This window comes from Hemitrygon akajei, chromosome 24 (assembly GCF_048418815.1).
Source record: "Hemitrygon akajei chromosome 24, sHemAka1.3, whole genome shotgun sequence".
NCBI classification, from domain to species: domain Eukaryota; kingdom Metazoa; phylum Chordata; class Chondrichthyes; order Myliobatiformes; family Dasyatidae; genus Hemitrygon; species Hemitrygon akajei.
In genome coordinates this window covers 11,981,978-11,994,958 of record NC_133147.1, presented here as the reverse complement: position 1 = coordinate 11,994,958, position 12,981 = coordinate 11,981,978, and positions in this window count along the sequence as shown.

The following is a 12,981-nucleotide window of genomic DNA, read 5'->3' as shown; positions in this document are numbered from 1 at the left end:
CACATAAAGTCAAAGTAAATTTATTATCGAAGTCCCTGTATGTTATCATATACAACTTTGAAAATCATTTTCTTGCAGGCCTTTACAGGAAAATAAAGAAATACAGTGGAATTTAGGGAAAAAAAACTACACGCAAGCATAAGACACAGGAGCAGAATTCGGCCCATCAAGTCAACTCCGTAATTCCGTCATGGCTGATTTATTGTCCCTCTCAACTCCATTCTCCTGTTTTCTCTCTGTAACCTTTGATGCCCTGACTAACCAAGAATCTATTAACCTCTGCTTTAAATATACTCAAGGATTTGGTCTCCACAGCCATCCGTGGCAATGAATTCCACAGATTCTTCACCCTCTGGCTAAAGAAATCCTCCTCATCTCTGTTCTAAAGGGACATCCTTGTATTCTGAGGCTGTGCTCTCTGGTCCTAGGCTCACACACTATTGGAAACATCCTCTCCACGTCCACTTTATCTAGGTGTTTCAATATTCAGTAGTTTTCAATGAAATCCTCCCTGATTCTTCTAAACTCATGTGAATACAGAAGCATCAAACACTGCTCATATGTTAATATGTTAGATCTAAAGTTAGATATGGCCCTTGTGGCTAAAGGGATCAGGGGGTATGGAGAGAAAGCAGGTACAGGGTTCTGAGTTGGATGATCAGCCATGATCATACCGAATGGCGGTGCAAGCTCGAAGGGCCGAATGGCCTACTCCTGCACCTATTTTCTATGTTTCTATGTTAACCCTTTAATTCCTGGAATCATTCTCGTGAAATCTCTTCTGGACCCTCTCCAATGCCAGCACATCCTTTCTTAGACAAGGGGCCCAAAACTGCTCACAATATTCCAAGTACAGTCTGACCAACACCTTATAAAGCCTCAGCATTACATCTTTTATATTCTAATTCTCTGGAAATGAATGATAACATTGCATTTGCCTTCCTTACCACCAACTCAACCTGTAAGGTAGTCTTTAGGGCAGGGGTCCGTAGACCTTAAGTTGGGAACCCCTGCTTTAGGGAATCCTGCTCAAGGACTCCCAAGTTCCTTTGCACCTCTGACTTCTGAATTTCCTCTTCCTGTTCAGAAAAACAATCTACATCTTCATTCCTACTAAAGTGCGTGACCATACACTTCTGTATATGAAATTCAGCTAACCATTTATTTATTTGTTTATATTATTGAAATACAGCGTGGAGTAGGCCCTTGCGGCCCTTCAAGCTGCATCACCTAGCAACCACCGATTTAACCGCAGCCTAATCAGGGGACAATTTACAATGACCAATTAACCTACCAACCAGTACATCTTTGGACTGTGGGGGGAAACTGGAGCACCTGGAGGAAACCCACACAGGCATGAGGAGAACGTACAAGCTCCTTACAGGCAGCGGGGGGAATTTCTGTCGTGATGCACAGTTATGCATCTTGACCTTAAGTCCTTTACATGTGGAATGACATCACCATTTGCACAACACCTCATTATTTCCTGACACAGTATGGATGCAACACATGACTGTTCTGAATCATTCACTGTGTATTAGTTTATTCTATTTATGTCCATTTAAAGATGCATATGACGGACATTTGGACCAATGACAGGCTGATGATAGTAAGTCATCACAGGCTGATGAAGCACACTTTAGAGTGTGATACAACTAACTCAGAGTGCCTTTCATGCTGATGAGGTGCTTGTTCATTTCGGGCACAGGACTAGTATTGCTGAAAGTCATGGAATCCCACAGACTGTTGGATGGTCTTTAATATAGCCCCATTAACATAGACATTCCTTTCTCGTTCCTCAGTTCCACCCATAACACCTCACTAGTCAAATTCTCCAGTCTGTCCTGACGTGACAATTTTCTTGACTGGTAATGCCACCCCGCTCACTTTAATCTCTCCAGCTCTGTCACATCTGAAACAATGGAATCCTGGAATACTGAGCTGCCAGTCTTGTCTCTCCTGCAAACAACTCTCACTAATTTCATAGTTCCAGGAATTGGCCCATGCCCTGAACTCATTTGCCTTTCCTACAATACTTCTTGCATTGGAATATACGCAACTCAGGACGTTTGATGCCCCATGCTCTACCTTTCGGTTCCTGACTCTGTCTGAGGACTTAACAATAGCTGCCTCCACAACCTCTCCATTGCTTCCCATCCCCCTCCATCTCCAGTTTTAACCTCCCCCATGCAGTACCAGCAAACTGTTCGGTTAAGATATTATACCCTCTCCAGATTAGGAGCAAGATGAAGAATGTGTGCGAAGAACTTGGTCTTCAGAAGCACCACATGCTGCCACAATGAAGCCTCTCTCAGGTCGTAGGGTCAACACCTCACAATCCCATTTGGGTAGCCTCCAGTCTCTAACAGCTGGTAATTTCTCCCCCATCTTTCTTTTCTCATTCTGATTCTCCTCTCATCCCTTCTCTTCTCCTCACCTGTCCATCTCATCCCTTTAATTCCCCTCCTCCTTTCCTTTCTCCTACGGTCCACTATCCTTTCCTTTCAGATTCCTTCTTCTTCAGCCTTTTTCCTCTTTCATCTACCCTGTTTCAGCTTCTTACTTCAAACCCCTTCACTCATCCACCTCCTACAGTCTCAACTGGTCTCACTTACCACCTGCCAGCTTGTACTTCTCCCCTTCCCCTCAGCTTCTTATCAACTCATACAAAATACTGGAGGAACTCAGCAGACCAGGCAGCATCCGTGGAAAAGAGTACAGTCGACATTTTGGGCCAAAGTGCTTCTTATTCTGGCTTCTGCCCTCCTTTCTTTCCACTCTTGATGAAGCATTTTGGTCTGAAACGTTGACTGTTTACCTCCCCTCCATAGATGCTGCCCGAGTTCATCTGGCATTTGGTGTGTGTTATCCTGAAAAGCAGCGTATTTATAGTCTCAGCCATTCTGAGACACTCAGCAAGGATGCACATGAGCCATACAAAGAGACATGCAGCATGGATATTACCCCTCAAACTGAGGTAACAGTTATTACCCCTCAACCATCAGGCTCTTGAACCAGAGTGGATAACTTCACTCACTCCCAACATTGAACTGATACCACTTTCTCTGGAATTACTTTTAAGGGGTCCTCTGCAACTCCAATTCTTGTAACTTATTGCTTATCTATCTATCTATCTATCTATCTATCTATCTATCTATCTATCTATCTATCTATCTATCTATCTATCTATCTATCTATCCATCCAATCATCCATCTGTCCATCTATCCATCCATCCATCCATCCATCCATCCACTGATCCATCCATCTCTCATCTCTCCATCCAATTATCTATCTATCCATCCATCTCTCCATCCAATCATCCATCTATCCATCTATTTATCCATCTATCCAATCATCTATCTATCCATCTATCCATCCATCTCTCATCTCTCCATCCAATCATCCATCTATCCATCCATCTCTCCATCTCTCCATCCAATCATCCATCTAGCCATCCATTTATCCATCTCTCTATCCAATCATCCATCTATCCATCCATCCATCCATCTCTCCATCTCTCCATCCAATCATCCATCTATCCATCCATCCATCCATCCATCCATCCATCTATCCATCCAATCATCCATCTGTCCATCCATCCATTGATCTATCCATCCATTTATCCATCGATCTATCCATCTCTCCATCTATCCATCCATCCATCCATCCAACCATCCATTCATCTATCCACCTATCCACCTATCCATCTATCCACACATTACTTTTATGGACTGTGTGAGGAAGCTCGAGCACCTGGGAAAAACCCATGTATTCCATGGGTTGGACATACAAAGATTCCTTATGGAATGATGGCAGAATTGAACTCCGAGCTCCAGAACACCCTGAGCTGTAATAGTGTCATGCTAACTGCTACGCTGTCATGACTAATGAAGGATCTCGGTCTGAAACATCAATGATTTATTCTTTTCCATTTATAATCTGGTTTTCATTGTTTCTGTACTTCAGAATCAGAATTAAAATCAGTATCAGGTTTATTAATATAATTTATATACAATATATATTAATGATTTAGACGAGGGAATTAAATGCAGCGTCTCCAAGTTTGCAGATGACACGAAGCTAGGCGGCGGTGTTAGCTGTGAGGAGGATGCTAAAAGGATGCAAGGTGACTTGGATAGGTTAGGTGAGTGGGCAAATTCATGGCAGATGCAATTTAATGTGGATAAATGTGAGGTTATCCACTTCGGTTGCAAGAACAGGAAAACAGATTATTATCTGAATGGTGGCCGATTAGGAAAAGGGGAGGTGCAATGAGACCTGGGTGTCATTGTACACCAGTCATTGAAGGTGGGCATGCAGGTACAGCAGGCAGTGTAAAAGGCAAATGGTATGTTGGCATTCATAGCAAAAGGACTTGAGTACAGGAGCAGGGAGGTTCTACTGCAGTTGTACAAGACCTTGGTGAGACCACACCTGGAGTATTGTGTGCAGTTTTGATCCCCTAATCTGAGGAAAGATATTCTTGCCATAGAAGGAGTACAAAGAAGGTTCACCAGATTGATTCCTGAGATGGCAGGACTATCATATGAAGAAAGACTGGATGAAAGGCTTATACTCACTGGAATTTAGAAGATTGAGGGGGGATCTTATTGAAACGTATAAAATTCTAAAAGGATTGGACAGGCTAGATGCAGGAAGATTGTTTCCGATGTTGGGGAAGTCCAGAACGAGGGATCACAGTTTAAGGGGAAGCCTTTTAGGACCGAGATGAGGAAAAACTTCTTCACAAAGAGAGTGGTGAATCTGTGGAATTCTCTGCCACAGGAAACAGTTGAGGCCAGTTCATTGGCTATATTTAAGAGGAAGTTAGATATGGCCCTTGTGGCTAAAGGGATCAAGGGGTATGGAGAGAAAGCAGGTACAGGGTTTTGAGTTGGATGATCAGCCATGATCATACTGAATGGCGGTGCAGGCTCGAAGGGCCGAATGGCCTACTCCTGCACCTATTTTCTATGTTTCTATGTTTCTATTATAAACACAAGAAAGTCTCTGCTCACTGACATTTGTCAAATTACAATAAGGATAAACATTTAAAAAATAAGTTAATATTACAAAAAGAGAGCAAAATATTACGGCTGTGATCATAAATTAATGGTCCATTCAGAAATCTGATGGTGGAGAGGAAGTTGAGTGTGTGTCTTCAAACTGCAACAACTCCCTGGTGGTAGCAAGGAGAAGAGGGCATGTCCTGGGTGGTGTCCTTCAAAATGGATGCTGCCTTCTAGAGGCAACACCTTTTGAATAAGTGCATAATGGTGGAGCGGCTAGTGGCCAAGATGGAGTTGTATGAGTTGACAGCCTTCTGATGAAGAGTCTGGGCCTGAAGCATCGGCTGTTTACTCCCATCCATAGATGCTGCCTGACCTGCTGAGCTCCTCCAGCACATTGTGTGTATTGCTCTAGCTTTCTAGCATCTGCAGTGCCTCTTGCATTGAAGCTGTTCGCAATCCTGTGCATTGGAACCTCTAGCCCAATTGATAATGCAACCAGTCAAAATACTCTTCAGGGTCTTTGGTGACATACCAAATCTCTTCAGACCCTTAATGAAATGCAGCAGCTGACGTGCCTTCTTTATAATTGCATCAATGTGTTGATCTTACAATCTACTTTCAGAGTGTCATTGACTGTGCTTAAGTAACCCTAAGGGATCCCACTAATGAGTCAGTTCTTCTCATCAACAGTAGAGTGGTCCTTCATTTACTCCACTCTTAACGCACACAGAAATAATTTTGTAATCCAATAACTCAGACCAATTTCTATGACTCTCTGCATTTCCAGATGAGTCACTTCGTCCTCATAGAAAAGACACTTCCCCAAATCAGCCTTGACCTCTTTGCACAGCAGCTCAGCGTCAATGCTGATTAATCAAGATTGCAACCACAAAAGCAGAGAACGTTGGGAGAGCTAGGGGTTTTCTCTTTGGAGCGAACGACGATGAGAATTGACATATAAGATAATAAAAGGACTGCCAGAGATTTGTTCCTAGGGTAGAAATGGCTAATATGAGGAGGCATCAATTTAAGGTGACAGGATGAAAGTATAGGGGGGTATATCAGAGGTAAGATATTTACACAAAGATTGGTGGGTAGGTGGAATGCCCTGCCAAGGATAGTGGTAGAGGTAGCTATATTAGGGACATTTAAGAAACTCTTAGACTGCCACAAAGATGATAGAAAAATACAAAGTGATGTGGAAGGGATGGATGATGGGGTGGAGATACATCATTACACTTCCAATGGTAGAGATGTATCTCCACCCTCCCATCCATCCCTTCCACATTGCCTTCCATTTTTCTATCATCCATGTGCCCATCTAAGAGTTTCTGAACTGCCCCTTATGTATCTGTAAGGAAGTGTAAGGTGCTCCTTCCCTCTGCTAGCCTGCAGGTCACCCTTGGGCAAGGTGTAGCACCTGCTTAGTCCCCTGAGCGGGCTCACGTGAAATCACAGGAGCAGGTGGTGGTGGGTCGTATGAGCAGCTGGTGCATATCTCTCAAGTCCTGGTTATGCGACCACTGACGCCAGGCAGACAATCTCTGAAGAGTATTGATAATGGCTGTGGGGTCACCCGTCTTGTAAAGACACTGCCCAGAAGAAGGCAATGGCAAGCCACTTCTGTAGAAAAATATGTTAAGAACAATCATGGTCAAAGGTCATGATCACGTCATACGACTTGGCACATAATGATGATTGTGGTAGTGGGAAGTATAAAGGGTGGATGTCAGAATCAAGATTTTTACGCAGAGAATGGAGGGTACGTGGAACACTCTGCCAGGAATGGTGTTAGATGGATCTTTGTATCAGGTTAGAAGGTCGGCATAACATCATGGGCCAAAGGGCTTGTACCGTACCAGTTACATCACGGTCTGGTATGGGGGTGGGAGGGGTGGTGCTACCGCACAAAGATCAAAATAAGTTACAGAAACTTGTAAAGTTAGTCAGCTCCATCGTAGGTACGAGCCTCCGCAGTATCCCAGACATCTTCAAGGAGCGGTGCCTTAGGAAGGGCGTGTCCATCGTTAAGGACCCCCATCACCTTCTCATTCTTACTGTCAGGAAGGAGGTACAGAAGCCTGAAGGCACACATTCAACAATTCAGAAACAGGTTCTTCCCCTCCACAAACCAATTTTTAAATGGACATTAAACCCATGAACATTACCTCTCTACTTTGTTATTTCTGTTTTTTTTGTACTTACTTTAATATAACTATTTAATAGAAATATATATATATATCGTTGTATTGGTGCCTGGCCAAGTGGTTAAGCCATTTGTCTAGTGATCTGAAGGTCACTAGTTCGAGCCTTGGCTGAGGCTGCGTGTGTGTCCTTGAGCAAGGCACTTAACCACACATTGCTCTGCGACGACACCGGTGCCAAGCTGCTTGGGTCCTAATGCCCTTCCCTTGGACAACATCGGTGGCATGGTGAGGGGAGACTTGCAGCTTGAGCAACTGCTGGTCTTCCACACAACCCTGCCCAGGCCTGCGCCCTGGAAACTTTCCAAGGCACAAATCTATGGTCTCACGAGACTAACGGAGGCCTACACATATATATCGTTAATGTAATTCAGTTTTTTTTCTCTATATTTATTTATCATGCATTTCATTTTACTTCGGTGTAAAGTTAAGGAATTTTACGGGAAATGCCAGTGACATTAAACCTGATTCTGTGCTGTAATGTCCTATGTTCTGGTTGTTGCCTGACCCACTGAGTGCCTCCAGCTGTCTGCAATAAATGGAGTATGGTCAATGAGACAATAATTAACATTGAAGGTCATGTAAGAGTAAGATGGCAGATGTACAAGTCTGTGGTCTACCACACTGAGGCCAGTAATATTTAAGGGAAATGCAAAACAGTAACCAAAGTTTTGTTCGGGCACATGGTATAGACATGAATCATATCAGCACGCATTTAAGGTGGTGGTGGGGGGGTAATTTCAAAAGAGATGTGAGTGCCAAGTCTTTTCCACAGAGTGTGGTGGGTTCCTGGAATGTGCTGCCTGAGATGGTGCTGGAGACGGTTTATTAGAGACTTTTAATTGACATTTAGAGGCACACGAATGTGAGAAACATTGAAGGATATGGACATTAGAATCATAGTCTTAGAAAAGTACAGCACAGTCAGGCGATTCAGTCCATCTAATTCATACCAAACCATTTAAACTGCCTAGTCCCATTGACCTGCACTGCGACCATAGCCATCCATACCCCTACCAACCATGTACCTTTCCAAACTCCTCTCAAGTGTTGAAATCAAGCTTGCATACACCATCTTCACTGGAAGCTCATTCCACACTCTCACCACCCTCTAAGTGAAAAAGTTTCCCCTCATTTTCCCCTTAAACTTTTCACCTTTCACCTTTAACCCATGACCTCTAGTTGTAGTCCCACCTGACCTCAATGGAAAAAGCCCGTTTGTATATACCCTATTAATACCCCTCATAATTTTATGTAGCTGTATCAAATCTCACTTCAATCTTCTGTGCTCTAAGGAATAAAGTTATAACCTATTCAATCTTTCCTCATAACTCAGGTCGTCCAGTCCCAGCAACATCCTTGTAAATATTCTGTGCACTCTTCAACCTTATTTACATCTTTCTTGTAGGTAGGTGACCAAAACTGCACACAATACTCCAAATTATGCCTCATCAATGTCTTATACAACGTCAACATGAGTTCCCATCTCCCCTGTACGAGATTCTTTGATTTACGAAGGTCAATGTGCTAAAAGCTTTCTTTACCATCCTTACATTGTGTAGGCAGAAGAGATTAGTTTAGTTATGCATTTTGGATAGTAATTTATTTGGTTTGGCACAACATTGTGGGCGCTTTCTTCTATGTTCTACATTCTACCAGTATCTTTTACAGAGGAGGTTTGGCAATGCTAACAACAGTGCCAGCAGCTGCCACACCAGAGTGACTTATATTTGATAAACTAGTAAATTATTGTATTATTGCTACATGTACAGCAAAAAACATTGCTTTGTTTGACATCCACAGATTATTTCATTACACATTGCGCCGAGGTAGTACCGGGGAAAACGATAACACAATGAAGAGTAAAGTTTAGCAAATACAGAGAAATCGTAGTGCAGGCAGATGATGAGATGCAAGTAGTTTGTGAGGTCAGGAGTTGATCTCATTGTACTATAAATGGATCTTATTAAATTTATTGTTCAACAGACTTATAGCAGCAGGATAGAATGTTCAAAGTAAATTTATTATCAAAGTACTCTGCGTGCAGTATATGTCACCATATCTGATACGTCTTACAACTCCAAAGCATAAAACTAATTGCAAGCAAAAGACAAGGGACCCAGACAACCAGTGTTAGTTTTATTTTTACTTTAAGCAAGGCGCGCATGTGACATGGTGGCGTAATGACGTATGCCATTTATGTACTTTTACATAGAACCCACAACGTAAACAATAATGAATGTTTAATCAAACAATATATTTACAGTATTACTCAAATATTACTGAAATATTAAATACACAAAACTCCCCCTTTGCTTAGTTATAACCTCCAACTCAATATAAAATGCATCTTAACAGTATACACAGTATACTATATAATAGACATCTACAGCACAGTAAATTTTAAATGATCCTATTCAGGCCGAAAGATTTAGTCACTGTGAAGGATTTGTTACTCTTGTGGGATAATGTCTTTCCTGACAAGAGGAATCACTCTGTTTGGCTGATGAGACTTGTGGTGGCGAAACGATCTTAGGTTTTGGGGCCTCCACCATGGTGGAGTTAGGAATTGACTCTGGGACTGCAGGAAGTGGTTCTTACAGCTCACAAAACCCTTCCTTAAGGCATGTCAGCATCCCGAACAGTCCATCAGTCTTCATTGAACAACGTGGATTATAATGTGTGAGTACAGTGCTTGACATCACCATTCCCTTTACTTTTTGGAAAGCTACAACACATTGCTTGGTCCATTGCCATTTCTTACTGATCTGTAGAAATGTGTTTGGAGTGGGGGGGGGGGTTGCATAATAGCCAAGTTTGGCAGGAACCTGTTACAGTACTTGACAAATCCTAAAACGGACTGTAACTGTGATATGTCCTTTGATCTTGGGGGCATACACCACTGCTTGAATTTCCTCCGAACACTTTGTGTAATCCTTGTGTGTTGATGGTTAACCACAATATTTGATGCTTGGCTTAAAGAATTCACACTTGTTGTGTAGTGCTCTGAGCCCATAATCTTCTAATCTTTTCAGCACTGCGTTGAGATTTTCGAAGTGTTTCTTGTCACCCTTACCAGTAAGAGTGATGTCATCCAGGTAACACTGAGTGCCCGGGCAGTCTTGCAACCCCTGGTCCTTAGCTTTCTGCCAGAGTGCAGGTGAAGATGCCCCTACAAAAATAGGCCTATTATAGTGATAAAGCCCCATGTGAGTGTTTATGATGAGAAACACTTTGGACTCTTCTTCCATGTCCGTCTGTAGTTAGGCCTCAGCTAAATCCACTTTGCTGAAGTGCTTTCCTTGAGAAACGTTTGCACAGAATCCTCTATCCTAGGTAAAGGGTATTGATCTACTTTCAGTACTGGGTTGATGGTGACCTTAAAATCTTGGGTACAGGAACCACTGGCATTGCCCATGGTCTCCATTCAACCTTGGAAAGAATTCTTCAGCCTCCATGCAACCTAGTTCACTGGCTACTTTTTTTTTATGGAACTGGATGGGCTTGGCAAAGCTTGTGTGTGGCATTTTCATTTAACTCTATTTTACCCTTGATATGCTCTGAGTTTTCAAATGTCATCCTTGAACACTGCTGTGGCCTTATCTAGTACCTTTCTTAATTCACTTTCATTTGACTCTATTGCAGGGATGTGGTACGCAAGTGGTGGATGGATCTCCAATCAAGCTGGAGTTGTCTCAGCCAGTCACCTCCTCCACAATGTTGGCCCTCCAGTTTTTACAAAATAGAAGCCCAATGTGGCTGGTTGGTTGTTGTATTTCACTGTTACAAATCTGATTCCCACAGACTGATCTTTGCACCATATAAATTATTAGTTGGATATCTGCAGATAATCAGATTTTTCATCAATAGCATGCAAGTTGTCTGTTTATGAATCTGCAACTTGACTTTTTATTTTTTTCACTTCCTTGTGCTGTCTTCCTGACATGCTCTTTGTATGTGATCTACTTTGATGCATTTTCTGCAAGTTTCATACTTAAACCTGCATTGGTCTGGTGTATTTGAGCCTCTGCCGCAACTGTAACATGATGTCTTTGGCCAGGCAGGCTGCTGTTTAGACGTTGCAATTTTGTTCATGTTCGTTTTCATTCCCGATTGCAACTCAGTTGCATCTCTGTCTGCTGTTTCCATCGATACAGATATTTATACTTCCATTAAATCCAATACATTTGGCAAAATTAACTTACACTTCACATTGACTATTTAATTTGCTTCAAAATGATGTTCAATTTGTTCTGTGTACCTATTCCAGTTATCTTTTGTGCAATCGAATGGGTCTATTTTTTCGATGTAGCCAGCCACTTCTGCTCTTTTTTTATTACTGATACCCAGTACTTATTGTTTATGAACCCATGAATTCTTCCGTTTTCTGTTTTTTTTTAATCTCAGTTGTCTCTGTCTCCTTGTGAGGAAGCACACGCTGTACTGTTTTCTTAAACTCCAATGTCTCGCTGTGCTTCAACAGCTAGATAATCATGTCAGATTTGTTTAAAACTTCCTCGCCATCACTGTTATATTTTGTAACACCAAAACATAAACTAATTGACAGAAAAAAGGTGAGAGCCCTGGAGAACTGGCCTCCACATCCGTATCAGTTTGACTTTAAACAGGGCGCACACATATGGTGACATAGTAACGTGAGCCATTTATGTGCTATTACATATAACATGTAATGAATTATGTAAACAATGAGGAATGCTTACTTAAACAGTATATTTACAACATTGCTCAAATATTACTGAAATATTAAGTACACAATATCCTACCCTGCAATTCATTCTCTTGCAGGCATTCACAGTAAAACAGAGAAGTACAATAGAGTCAATGGAAATCTACACCCAAACAAAGACTGACAAACAACCAACGTGGAAAGGAAGGGTAAAACTGTTCTGAGCCTGGTGGTATGTGTGTTTAGGCTTTTGCTTCTTCTGCCTGATGGAGAGGGGAGAAGACGGAATTTCCGAGGTCTTTGATAAAGCTGGTGATGTGCTGAGCTGTGTCCACAACTCTCTGCAGTTTGTAAATTACAGTTGCATATGACTGATATCATGACTTCTGACACTTGACCCATCTGTAAGGCTGCTTCTTAATACAGAAAATAAATGGAATTAGTGGTTTTAAGATAGAATTTAGTAAGTTATAATTGACCTGTCCCCAAACCCTGCACTTCATTCATATCAGGAAAGTGAACTTTCACAACTGTAGTTTCTCATACTTTCAGAATTTAGTTATCTTTGGAGATTTATAAAATTCCCATTAAGAAGTGTAGATAAGAAAAAATAAAGTTCTTTCACCATTCTGGCTTCTTCCCCCTTCTGTTCCAGTCCTGATAGCGACTATTTCTTTCCCTCCGTAGGTGCTGTCTGACCCGTTGAGCTCCTCCAGAACATTGTTCGTGTTGCTCGTAGAAAAAGCAAAATTGTTCTGTTTATTCCACTGCAACTGTGCCGGACAGCTGTGCTGTTTTGGGTAGCATCTCCTTTGGATCTGAAACTTCTTTCTAAGGTAGCAGCATCCCAGAAACCTTGACTGTTTATTCCCCTCTATAAGTGCTGCCTGACCTGCTGAGTCCATCCAGCATTGTGTGTGTGCTGCTTGGGATTTCCAAGATCTGCAGAAACTCTTGTGTTTATTGCTTTTACTCATTAGCCCGAACATTTTGTCCCCTCTCTGCATCCCAGTTTATGTGTCTGATTTAATTTGCGTTTATTGTTTTAGTTATTTATTGAGATACAGTGCAGAATTT